Source organism: Miscanthus floridulus, chromosome 7 (genome assembly GCF_019320115.1).
Source record: "Miscanthus floridulus cultivar M001 chromosome 7, ASM1932011v1, whole genome shotgun sequence".
Classification (NCBI taxonomy): domain Eukaryota; kingdom Viridiplantae; phylum Streptophyta; class Magnoliopsida; order Poales; family Poaceae; genus Miscanthus; species Miscanthus floridulus.
The window spans coordinates 109,384,548-109,398,687 of record NC_089586.1 but is presented as its reverse complement, the minus strand read 5'-3'; the positions used below and the strand labels follow the sequence as shown (position 1 = coordinate 109,398,687).

The window sequence follows — 14,140 nt, the reverse complement described above, 5'->3', positions numbered from 1 at the left end:
ATCAATCCCAAGCCAGGAGCGTCCTCTCTTAGCCACGTCCGTGTGTCCAGAGCCAGCGCATGTGCCATGCTGTGTGACCACGCCGGATCCACACCAGCCATGCGCACCATGCCTACGCAACTGCGACACACGCGCCCGTGAAACCGCGAGAGTCGGCTCTGATACCATTCTGTAACGTCCCGCCTCTCTGAGGCCGGGCCCGCTTACATCTGACAGCTTCTCTAGGATATAGACTGCCCTTACAGACCAACACAGGTCTTTTCTGCGCACTTTGTCCTCACTCGTGCGCACCCGGGAAGAACTTCCCGGTCGGTCACCCATCGCTCCAGGCCAAGCACGCTTAACCTCGGAGTTATTTGCAGATGGGCTTCCGGAAAAGAAGTTGCAACTTATTGGTATGAGTATCCTATTAATCCTGTTAAGCCCTGGGCCAGGATGTTACAATGACCATCCTCTACTTCGCCTATGGAGAGCCTTGAACCAAACCCCCGGCAAGCGGTCACAACAACGTAGCTACGTTGCCGGCATCGAGTCCGACCCGCGTCAAGCGACCCGCCGTCTGCAAGCCCTCGACGAGACAACCAAAAGATAGACCTCTCCAACACTTGCCTACTGCTGGCCCAAGGCCGATGACCCCCCATGTGTTCGGCCTTCGTGCTGTGGATTTTCTGCAGGGACCTCGTTAGCTCGCCGCCGGTGGGAGACTCCATCGGGAAACAGAGGAGGGGAAAGGAGCAGCCTGTCATGGCATTGCGAATCCATTCTACCGAGAGCCGAGAAAGAGAAATGAAGAAGTGGACTTGGTCCACCATGGACCCTGTCTTAGGTCCATGGACCAGCGCATCTTGGCCTACCGTGAGCCACGCTCACGCCCACAGCCTGGAACCGAGCCTGTATGGAGCCCAAATGAGCCACGTGGATGGCCTCCCCGCGCGACCCGTGTCCGGGTCAGCCCGGCCCAAGTCCAGCCCTATCCGGGCCTGCCAAAGCCTAGTCGGGATTCAAACCGAATGACCGTTGACCGGTCAGCATTGACCGTTAACCGGACCCTCATGATAGTGACCCAAGAGCTCCGGTCCCACCTGTCAGCCGTAGTTTAGCTCTAATAACGCCATGCTAACGTCATGCCGAAAATGAGACCACGCCAGCACCGGGGACTTCGGTGACCACCTCCGCGATCACTCCAACCACCTCGGCGACCACTCCGACCTGCCTCTCCTTTAGACCAGCAGGAAGACCCCACTGTCTTGCCGGACGCTTTCTTCACTAATCCTTGCTGTGTCTGACAGCGGTAGGTGCATCTTAGCCAGTTGCTGCCATGCCCGGCCAGCCAAAGCCAGCCTTTGGCCAACCATAGCCACTTGTAGCCAGCCACAGCCAGTCGTAGCAAGCCACAGCTAGCCACAGCGGGCCGTAGCTGGCCGCAGCTAGCTAGAGGCAGCCATAGCCCTCCGGGACAAGTTACAACAGCCCTTGGGCCTCCACATCTTTGCCGCGAAGTCGAATCCTAGTCGAACGCCATTCCCGTCACCGACGAAAGCCCCTTTCTGCTCATTCTTATACTCGTTCGTACACTTACAATACGTGATCTTGATATATCTATATCTGTCTGCACTGTGCCCTTGTGCAGGTCTACCCATTCCCCCTCACTATGGAATGTGCTACTCCGCAGTCGTGTCGAGTTGTTGTGACTTTCGGTCGTGTTTGGTTCTTATCGCTGGTTATTGGTGTTGTTGCCTGTGTGCCGAGCCTTCAAGCCGGCTGAGGGATCGTACCTCATTCGGACGTTATGATCACAGGATCTGTCTCGCCATGACTGTGATGCCGAGTGTAACTCGACCCCTCGCTTTTTAGCTGACTTCATAGTACCATGAGTGTTAGCTCTTGTCTTTGGCCCTAGAACATGGTCGTGATGGATTCGATGTCGATACTAACATCGATGCGGATATCACCCGCACGCTTTGAGCCCTCTATGACCAAGTCCTGTGGGAGATGACCTGGGAGATAACAATCATGGAATGATGGATGCCAACTCATTGGTGTAGCTTGTGGCCGCGAGTTCGCCTCGCCATGACCATGGAGCTATGCCACTCTTTTGCTTTTACTTGCCTCTTCGTGCTTAAACCCCCGTATGCTTGTACCTTGTATGACCATAGCATTTCTTTGATTCCCGTGGTGACAACCGCACCGCTATGAATTAGAGAGATGACTTAGTGCCAGTGCACCCAAGTCGGGTACCCTATGGGTGGTTTGCGCACTCGTATTCTTTAGTGAGTCGCTCCTTCCGATGCCCTGTCTTCTATCGTGGCATGTGTGCTGGAAGGAGTAGACCTCCGTTCTCTGCTGTTATTGCCCTATTAGCCCGCTCTGTTCGATCCCGCCTTGTCCATGGTGATTGGATCAAAGACCGGACTATCTCTTTTTAGTTAGCAAAGCAATGGTTTATGTCGTACCTCAGACCCGTGCGTGTCGACCCGATTGGCCATCTAAAACCATCTTTCCCAAAGATGTGTCTGAGAACATGACATGGATGTGCCTAGCTAACCCCACATCTTTTGCCGTGTTGAGCGACCCTCTTCTCGGCTCCCGACGTTATTGTGTCGTGTGGATCGAGGGGAACCATTGATGTCCAATCTCTTTGTGCTACCGCTTTCTACCATAGCGGGCGAGCCAAAGTACGTTCGAGCCAAGTTACAATAGTGTTAATCGTTCTTGTTTGCTACTCGTGTCCAATTGTGACTTGCAGGATAAGGCTATAAGAGCCGAACCCCGTCGTTCTTCTTTCTTGGGGCCCGACTTCCAATCCCCGTCAATTCAATGACATCGGATCGAAAGATCGTGAGCCATGGTGTTTGCTCTGGATAAGCTCTGGCTTAAACCATTTATCGTAAAGCCATACTGGCTTGGCCATGACTTAAGCTTGTGCTCAGCATACCACCACTTGTGATTCTTTGGCCCAAGGAAATCGGACAACCACCGAGAGGGCCAAGCCATGCATCTCTTATTGTCTCACTAGTGTTATTGGATTTTCCTGCGTCTCGTCGTCTTTTCGAGTGTTGAGTGCCCTCTTGCCTTGCATGTCGCTTCGTGAAATAGCTGACGATCGGACCAAGAGAACGTGGACGACGACAAGGACTACGGAATGGAGTCAATGCAGAAGGAGGTGACCCCGCTAATGGAACACCAACGAATGGAGAATTGTACCACTACTACCTCTACATCGCAGGTGTCATGGCAGCACCCTCTTTTAGAGAATCCTATTAGACATTGCATAATATCTAGAACTGCTAGCGCTTTATAATTATTCCTTTGATAGTACTTTGATGCATGCTACTACCTGAGCCATTATTACCCTGATGCAACCCACTCTACCATGTCACCCTGCTTTGCGCATTCGCTCGCTTATATATGCTTACTTGCCTGCTTGCTTGCATATTACACCACTATACTTATTATTAACTCCACTTCGCATTATATCGGGGATGTGATGCTGGTGGTGAACCCCTTGGGAATGGTTTGGCTATGGGTGCCAGACTTGGTGGTGTGTGAGCGTGCTATGTGTGTCTTGGGTGCGTGGAGAGTGAGGGTTGTGTCGACCGAGCTAGGATAACGACGAGCCTAGGGTGAGTCTTGCTATGTGGTGCTACCTGGGCATTTGGATATGGAATACCTGTGGCGGGTAAATGGTAATTGGAGGTGCCCTTGGGTGTGAACCTCAGAGAGGTGGAGCCTGGGGTAGAGGTGCTGTGGTGGCACGTAAAATGGAAACCCTGATGAAGACATTCTGGCTTGGTCAATCCCTAAGGACTTACTAGTACTCAGACTCACCAGGAATCCTTTACATCCCACTCGCCCTATATGGTGTGGGACGGTCGGACTACTTGGTAGAATAATGCCACTACTGCTAGGCAAATGTGTGCAAGGAGGTACGGGGCGCGCGGTTTCCCCCACACCCTTCTGAGACTTCAGGAGGCCTTGTGGACCTAGCTCTTGACATCCGGTGGGCCCCGGCTCTATCTACGACTCACAGTATCAGCCATCCCAGACTAGACTTGGGATGTTCCAGGGCTGAGAGGTAGGGTGGCATCGTTCTAGGCTAGCAAGCGACCAGAATTCTGCCTAGGAGATATATGGCTCCGAGGATGGCTAATCTTATGGGTATGTAAAACCTCTGCAGAGTGATTGGTTGATCGATCGATACATATACCGACTTGTTGGCTATGGACCTTTCCTAGGTTTTGCTTAAACTAGATAGGAGATGAGTCCTTCTTTCCTCCCTCCAGGGTTGGGGTATTTTCTGGTCATGAGCCTTGGGGGCTGCGGGCCGTTGAGACAAGGCCGAGAGGGAGTTGGCCTGTCGACCTGAGTGTGTGAGATGAGATGTGGTGTGGTGGTGTGGAGATGGTTTGGGATGGATGGTTGGTGGATGTATATGGAAGGTGTGGTGGTGAATGTGTTAAAAATTGGATATTATTATTATTATATTACTAATGTTATTTACTTCTCATGCGCTAAGGATGCAAACCACAGCCAAATATTAGGATCACCAGATCCCTTGTTTATCTTTTCCACTAAAGCTTATCGGTGCTGACCATGGCCTGCACACATCTGGCGGTGTGTAGATTTCCTGCTTCTCAGAGATGCTGACTTTAGAAGGTTTAGAAGATCTCGTGCCTACGCTCAAGTTTGGTTCGGAGATGGAATCTACGCTGCACTACGCCAACTCTGATGATGCTCGTGAAGGAGGAGTCTTCACCTGATAGTCTTCCGCTAGATTAACTCTGTAATAGGTGTGTTCTCCAGTGATGTAATACCTTGAATTCTTGTAATCTTATGATGTATGACTGTGACATCAACTAAAATATGATAATATGATGGAATCAGTTCTTGGTTTTATCATGTTAAAATTCATTCTATGGATTTTCCCTTCAAGGAAAATTGAGGATGTTTCATGCCCGACCGAGGAGGAAGGTGCAGGGCGAGCATGGTGGTGGGTCTCCAGCAGCGGCATGATCGAGTGTGCAACAGACTCGGATGGGGCGACCGATGGAGCGACGCGAGTGGAAGGCGGTGACCCGGCCCCCTCCCAGCAACACCACCTTGATCGAGCGTGCGGGGTTTCGGTGAGGTCGGACCACATTTTCTTTCTCAATGCATCTTTTTGTGCTCTCGACTGTGCTCCTGTGTGCTTTTCATTTCTTTTTCTTCATTTTGATTTCTATGCTGTCGTGGCTAGAGAGTGGAGGGGCCATGCAGATCCAAAACGCAGAGACGTAATGTTTCCTTTATGCTTCTCTTAGCTTCTATGTTCACGAGGATTTTGGGCTTTCCTGTTTCCCTTTTCTGATTACTGATGCTTATTCCTCAGTGTACTGTGATGCATCGAGGTCCAGGAAGAGAAGGGGGTTCTTTCTAGAAATTGATTCGTATAGTCCAGTAGAATCAGAGTTCAGAGATGACCCGTATATCTTTTGCTTTCAGTTGTTTCATGTGTCTTGTTTGTTTAGATTTGCCATGTGGTGTCTGGTCATGTGTGTTTTCTGTCAGATTGCTTACAATTGTTGGTGTTTACAGGTCTGAATCATCTTGATCTGAATGTCCTAAAGATGCTTCGCGCCCATGTATATTCATGACCACCTCGTTAGTTCTGATGGCTAAAGAAATTAATTGGTTAAAAAAGGGATCAACAACATCGGTGTTTGCGCTTTGGACAAGATGTTCGTTTATTTACTTTCTCCATTTTACTTTGCAGGAAAAGATGTTCATGTAAAGGCCATGCACTTTGGATTACTAGCATCTATACGGCTCACTCTTAACATAAATATTCAGAGCTTCTTTTACCAGGTTAAAAAATGGGTTGGTTAATGCAAGACACTCACTTTTAGTTTAGTAGATTAGCATTTTTAGCCTTATATGGTTAACTGTTGCCATGTTGGGTTGTACTGATAAGAACAGACCACCTATAAACTTTGTTTTTGAGATGCATATTTTAACTTTCAGCACTAACTGATACGACCATTTCAATTGTAAAAATAGAAGGAGCCATGGGCTCATGTACCTTGTTTGGAGGGATAATTACCTCATGAGGTACGTATTCCATTACAAAGCATCTCATCATTCAGTCTAGAGATTCTACTTTTAGGATTGACCTTATGTTCCTTACTCTGTTTTGTGACAAATTCTGGTTAATTGTGGTTAATTGACCTTATATCTCCTTGGCTTCCTTTCCTAGGACTATCTCAAGATATATGTACTATTTGGACACCTTGCATATCGGTTTAGAAATCTAGCTTATGTATGTCTCATGTAATATATATGTAGTATTTGAATGTCTTGCATAGTTTAGAAATCTAACTTTCTGTTCGGCGTGCATGGGCGCGCGCAAACCACTACAATAATTTCAGTACCTAATGTGCTCTCATCCTACAATAATCATAGTTTGGTTCTATCAGGGACCAATACTAGGGTACCCAAAGAGGAGAGACTAATGGTCATTGACGATAGTTCATCTAAGCAGTCAAGGGTGCGACTACAGCTCTGACCAACCCCCCAGGTGCGCAAACTCTGCCTCGCCTGACCCCTGAGGGTTGGCTCCACCTCGCCTGACACCGAGACCGCAGGCTCTGCCTCGCCCGACACCTAAGGGTGGCTCCGCCTCGCCCGACACCGAGGCCATGGGCTCTACCTCGCCTGACCCCCAAGGGCTGGCTTTGCCTCATTCGACCCCTGAGGGTGGCTCCGACTCGCCTGACACTGAGGCGATTGGCTCCGCCTCGCCTGACCCCTAAGGGCAGACTCCGCCTTGCTCAACCTCTAGGGGTGGGCTCTGTCTCGCCCGACACTGAGGCCATGGGCCCCACCTCGCTTGACCCCTAAGGGCGGACTCCGCCTCGCTCGACCCCTGAGGGTGGACTCCGCCTCGCCCGACCTCTGGGGGCAGGTTTCGTCTCGCCCAACACCAAGGCTGCGGGCTCTGCCTCACCCAACCCTTGGGTGTGGGCTCCGCCTCGCCTAGCCTCTAGTGAGGAACTCCGCCTTGCCCGACCCCGAGGCCGGGGACTCCGTCTCGCCCGATGGAGACCCATACCGTCGTCAACCACTCTATGTCCAAACGTATGGGCCTGGGTCAAAGCTCTAACGCCAGGGAAGAGACTGGCACGCCTCAATGTAGCCCGCGACCCATGACAGGATATACCTGGGGGTTCACATTAGGAACAACATCGGACGTACCGGTATTGTTCTGTCTAACCCCTGTACGAACACTGACGGGCGCGTCAGTTCGCCACGACGTCCGCCAGGATAGAGTGGAGCGCCATGACCAGTAGACGACGCCTGCACATGGCACTAGTGATGGATAGGGCCACGACGGGAAGCTATCCCTATTGATGTCTACAAGGTCAGCGGGACCCGCATATAGGAGAAAGAAGGACCCAGCGACCCTGAAGGACTTTTTCCTCTCGTTCTCTTCTCTTCCTCCACTGTAATCCGTGCTTTCCCTTGGCCTATAAAAGGGAAAGCAGAGAGTCCCACAAGGGGCATCGGACTTGAATCGATCTAACTATCGGATCGACTCGACTTGACTCCATCACATCGCAACACACAGCCAGGAGGCGTCCAAGCCATTGGCACCCGTTCATTCCTTTCACCATAGACTTTGGACTTGTCCATCTCTCGACCATTTGTAACCCCTACTATGAACTTTTAGTGCTAGTAACACGGGCAGCAGCAACGGACTGGACGTTGGGACATTCTGCCTAAACCAGTATAAACCTCATGTCCTCTTAGCACATCATCCGAGCCAGACGCGTAATATTAGAAATTTACTCATTGGTGTTTACTCAAAACACCGACATGTTCCACCCATCATATATTCTATCAGATTGCTCCTTGAATATAGGTTTCATTCACACACTCTTTTTAATTTCTTCATGGAATGATTGTTGGACAGATACAAAGCAAGATGGGAAGGAATGGTACCTAGAGCAAGAGCTGCAGCGGTCTATTGATAAATGTATGATTGGTCCTAACCTTATATGAAAGTCATATTTTAAAATACTTATCATAAATGAATGTTAGGCTACTTGATTTTTTTATATGAAAGTGTTTAGGTCCAATGCCTGATTACTTTACGCATTCTCTAAAATTGGATTTTGTTAGAAACTATTTCCCGGCCTTTCTTCTCTATATGCTCTGAACTGATAGCTACCTTACAGTGTTCATGTTTTTTTCTTGTCACAACCAACCAATGTGTTGCATAAAAGCATGTTGGGTTAAATGTATGCCAACAAAATGAAAATTTTATTAGCAATATTGGGTAATTGGGTTAAATGTTGTCTGGTTTTCAAGAAGGTCTAGAACTGAAAGCACGAACAGTGTTCCTGCCAGCTCTTTTTTGTTGTTAATTACAGTCTGGTCATACGGTTATTATCGCATAGGAAGCAAATGGATAGCCTATCTATAAAATATATTTCTAAATATATGTTCAACTCTGTAATTTTTGACACTGAATCATCTGAAGCTTTGAGTATGTCCTTTTATATTCTGCGAGGTTGAAGTTTGAGAGCAATTAAGCACCAGTAACCTGTCTTTCTATGAATTTCGCTAGCATACGAATGTGGTCCACAAATTGATTTTCTTTCTATTTTTGTAAATGTTTGTTTGCCAGGTGTATATTGAGGTTGAAGCTAAACTAAATATTGTTATTGTTTGGAGCATGGCAAAGACTTACCCAAGTAATTTAATTGTCATTTCACTATTTTTGGAAAATCTTAGAATCAGGCATCCAATCACTACAAGAAACACCCCCCCTCTAGACACGTTTTCTTTGTGACGCTGGTTGAAAGCGTATGTACATGGGAACGTAACGAAACTTCTAAGCACGACTTTGGAAACGTGTCAACTGGATACGACATTTGACACGCTTTCACTGTTACAAGACATGTAAAGACACTTCTCGAGACGATTTTGGAAATGTATCAAAATGACATGGTGTTAGACATGCTTTTAATCGTCAATAGCGTCTAGACACGTTATAAAGTGTGTCATAACACCGTCCATATATATCTAAACACACTAATTGACACGATACTAAAAATGCCACAAAACGTTACAGATATAGAGATGCTTCATATCGTTTGTACCATCTAGACACGTTATAGAACGTATCAAACAATTGTTTATAGGCACGTAAAGACACCTTTTGATACGATAATAAAAACATATCAAGCTAACACAAAATTAGAGACTCTATTTGACCGTTACATGCTTGTAGATACGTGATAAAGTGTATCAGCTTACCGTCAATAACTATCTAAAATGCTTTTTTTTAACATGTAGTGTTGTGGTAACCTTTCCCTAATTCTCTACACGTGGTCAAGAGGTCAAAACTTCCTTGCCTGTATTTTTTTCCATATTATTCATAAAAAATGTTCTCACACTCAACATTCCATAATTTTCTCGCAACAATTCAAGCCAAATAAAATACATGTTTTCCCCATATTTTTCCAAAATTTTCACATGCTCAATAATTTCATAATTTTCACTCAAAGATTCAAGCAAAAGAAAACACATGCTGCTTTTTCAATCATATGACTAACCTCAATTTCTCAATCATACGACCAATCTATAAATTACTAGACTCAATTTCTCAATAATTCAAGCATTACATGTGAGTGGCATTGATTTCTCACTTAGACCACCAATTGTAAATGAAACTTCTTAAAAAACATATTACAAAGAAAACACATGCTAGCAGCCTACAGAAACTAAGATGCTCTTCGATCCATCATGCAGGAACACATCCATCACCTGGGTGAAACAGAGCAACACACACCCTCCTGCATAGACAAGAGTAACCTGAAACAAATATGCCTTGTAATAAGTGCAACCTGAATAATTATTATTATATTTATGTATGTCAAAATTAGTGGCACTCAATTGTCCACATACTCTCAAAAAAAAAGCCTGATAATACCTGAAAGCCAGTTAGTCTAATTTGATTCATCCGGTGGCAGTTCATCATCACCCATGTCAAAAATATCTCGTGGCTTAAATCTTACCACAGAATTCCATCCTTTAGCTTTTGGGTGTTCAACATAAAAGACTTGCTCCACTTGTGAAGAAAAGACACAGGGATCATGCTCCAGTTTTTCCCCAGTGTGTATTTTCTTTGAAAAATTCACAAGTGGTAATCCAAACTCATCGTTTCGTAAACCAGCACAATGATGGACATCATACCAATCACATTTGAAAAGAACAACCTTGTAGTCAGTGTATACCAGTTCTATTATATCTGTTAATCTGCCATAATAATTAACCCCATCTTCTGCAATGTTCACTACACCACTATTTTGTGTCGACCTTGCAGCCTCACGACTCAGTGTGTGGAACCTGAAACCATTAATAATATAGCCGTTGTATCTCAGACACATATTCCCCAAATTCACAAATAATTTTATCACAAGTTTTAATTCGAGCACATGTATCTACTAAGTAAACAGAGTAACAGACACACATATTCACCACTCACCAGATGGCCGCGAGATGCGACGGGCAGATGGCCGAAGGCTACCGGCGGCTTCTGTCGTCCGGCAGACAGAGGCAGAGGCACAGGTGCGCAGGGTGCAGGGTGCAGGGTGTAGGGTGTAGGGGAGGGAGCTACCGCAAAGCCGACCCGCCGCCTCTCTGGTGCTCACCACGCTCCTTGTACCAGATCGAGAAGGAAAGAAGCGGCGCCGATCGAGGGGCTCGGGGAGTCCAGGGTCGACCGACGGGGCATGGGCTGTGATGCATATCCCGTATCCGACACGCATGCCACGGATACAGATAGGCCTCGGATAAGCCATGGATACGTATCCAGGCCGTACTCAAAATATTGGATACGTATTCACTTAGATACGTGTATCCGGCACGTGTGGGCCATATTAGATACGGCCCGTGAAACATTTGGCCAGCCAGCATGCTTCCGTAGTTCTGCTAAAAGAAGCATGCTTCCATAGTTGAGGACGCTTTCACACGTGGACCTTGAATTATTTTGAGGAAAAAAAACAATACTCGTGGGCCTTAAAATGATAAGTAGTAGTAGATTCTTGGGCAAATTTCATGATAGTCTTGCGTCTATCTGGCTACGTGTTTGACCCGCCATTGAATTTGAGCATGAGCTACTGCTCTAGTGGTGGGTCCAAATTTTTTTGCTTGGTCGACGGTCGCTCGGCACTCGGTCGTCAGCTTGGAGTCTCGAACACGTACGGACAGTCGGCGTCGGTGTCCTCAAGCCATCGTCGGACGGAGGTGGGGTACACAGACTCGGACTAGGAGAGAGACATGAGTCGATGCAAGATCTTGCATCGGTTCATCCATTGGGCCCGGGCAGGACGTTCGCCATCGTCCTCGCCTGGCGCCGCCCCGTGCTGCTTGTGTGCGTCCGTTGCAGACGGTGCCAAGGTCACCCCCAGCGTAGGCACCGCCGCTCGGGGATCTCGTCTGCCGTTCCTGCGCTGCCGCTCGGGGATCTCGTCTGCCGTTCTTGCGCCGCTCAGGAGAGGGAGATTCGTCCCGGGTCGCAAATTCGGTCGCGCCTGCATGTGCCCTCGCCGGCCGCACCCGCTCCAGTGCAGATGGTCGTGGATGAGTCGACTTCTCGTTTGGGCCGACGTGGTCTTCTCTCTTGGACGAGCTCTTTGTTTATTCTGTGAACCGACTCAACCATTGTGCTTATTGGGCTCGCCTACGAATAATTTTGTTTTTTTAATTGGCTAAGGTTTTTTTAATTTAAAAGACCATATAAAATTCAAATAATTCCAACCATAGATCGTACGAATTTTATAAGATTAAATCACGACATTATTCCAAATCAGGCAGTAGTGGAGAAGGAGCAAGTGGTGCAGCACGTCATCACCAACCTGTGCATGGGTCTGCAGGCGGATCAGCTTCACGGCATGGTGGTGAGCTCTCCTACTGTACAACTGCCCGAACTTACAGTTTCCTTGCAAGCATAGAGTAGTTTAGATCCGCCTATTATGTCAGTTGAAAGACAAGCTCTGTCACCAGAGACATCCACAGTTGCTCAGACTAGTCATAACACGTATACAATACATGTGCCACCTGAGCCCACATCTGCGCACATCCAGCAAGATTATGTCAATCAATCTGTTTCCATTGATGATCAGTCTAGGCGTCTAGCCGAGAGTTAAACAATAATAACTCTGAAAACAACTTTACACTGATTGACAGGTTCTTAGATACAATTTCGAAACCCATGGAGGCCATCAAGATGCTCATTGAGCAGGAAGCCAAGAAGCAGAAGACAAGCGCCATCCAGAAGAAGGCTGCCGTGGCTCCGGCCATGGAGGCTTAGGCGCTGGTCATGAGGGGATCAAGTGATCAATATTAACCCCTTCAGGCAAGGGGTTTAGGGCAATACGCCCTATGTATCGTAGGTTTCGTCGTATTAGTAGAGCCCTGTGTGGCTTCTTCGGGGCTGTCATGCATGGGGAATACACAGCCAAAAGCGCCTATTGTATTCAATTCCAGGGCACATTCAGCAAACTGAAACTTCAACCGATTTGGAAAGCAAAGGCGGAACCCAAATGTAGATTTCATGATGGCACTCCTTTGCAAGGAAGATATAGAGCAATACCAGTTGGCAACAAGATTTCATGATGGACCACAACAGGAGTAGTTCTAGTATTTGTTGGTCACTGTTCGGTTGGTCTAGTTTTGCGTTTTTTCGGCTTCAGGCTGTTTTTCTAGACTTTAAGTTTTTGTTCAGGTGGGTATTTAGTAGGGTTGTCGGCCGGTGTGCCGTGGTGGCAGTGAGCTTGGTCTCTCGTCGTTTGTTGTAATTCTTTTTTCTTGTTCCTTTTTGCTCGTCTAATAAAAATCCGGCAAATCTCTTGCCGCCTTTCTAAAAAAACATATTTTCTTGAAAAAAATTGCTATTTTTTTGAAAATTATTTCAAAACAATATGAATATTGTTGGAGATTAAAACAAATTTGGTGGTACTTCCACATATATTCGTTAACATATATACAAACAATATTCCAAAAACATGAAACCAGCAAAAGATCCGATTTGGAAAAGTTCATAGATATTCATTAACATATATATATATATACAAGATAATTACAATCGGAATTTCGTATGAACGTATTTTGTCTTGCCGCTTATTTTGTAGTGTACAATTGCAAAAACTTGCCGCGTGTGGAGGGCTCGAACATTTTAATTTCGCGCCTAAATCACCCCCACGGCGTGAGATTACGGAAAAAAACGCATCTATTAACCTCCCCCACTCCTTCCCGTCTCCACATTTGCGAGACTGCAGCACGCGTCAGTGTGGCACACCCGCACCCCAAATTCCTCGACGCCGACGCATCAACTGCCCAAGGCCTAGCCTCTCCTCGGACAGCGTAGGCCATCCGCCGGTCGTCGACTAGTCCTGATCTGCCATCGGTGAGCCTCTCCCCTCCTGGCCTTCACCTGATCTCCACTCTCCAGCGCCTCCCAGACCGAGCGACCGGCCGGCCAGCAGCCACAGCCAGAGCTAGGGCTCCAGCTGCCCAGGCCGTCCCCGCCGCTCCTCTCTGTTATTCTGCTTCCGGCAGTCCAGCCTCTGCGAACGCGCATTCGTACCCCGACCGGCAGCCTGGGCGCGGCCGACCGTCCCGCCCCCGCGGTGCCCGGTGCCCCTACTGCCTGCTTCCTGCTGCAGTATTAGATTTTGTCTCTAAAATAAAGTACTGCAGATTCTCTGATTTTCACATCTTAAATAGTTGCCGTATGCATATGTTGATCCATGTCCTTTTTGTCTAGAACACATTTATTTATGATAGATCGAAATATGTACATGTGAATTTAGTAGAATTTCTTTCATGAACATAGAACTCAACCTCAGTTATGAGCTCTGAACAATTCTTATAAAAAAGACAATTTTATTTCTTATATGAAAACATATAACATTGTTTATGATTCTGTTTGTATTTTAGTGTTAAACGATTTTGTATAAAATTGATCTAAATTTACTCCATGAAACATCTATTAACTATATGTAATTATTTGGCTCTACGATTTCTCCGAATTTGTATGGAGTAGTTATTTGACTCCTGGATTTTGTATGGAGTAATTATTTGGCTCTATGACTTC

At 47.0% G+C, this 14,140-nt stretch overlaps 1 pseudogene; it reads right to left on the bottom strand.

Moving 5' to 3' along the window:
• Positions 1-10,430, bottom strand: part of LOC136466040 (COP9 signalosome complex subunit 6-like) — a 28,161-nt pseudogene extending 17,731 nt beyond the window's left edge.
• Positions 10,431-14,140: the final 3,710 nt, after the last annotated feature.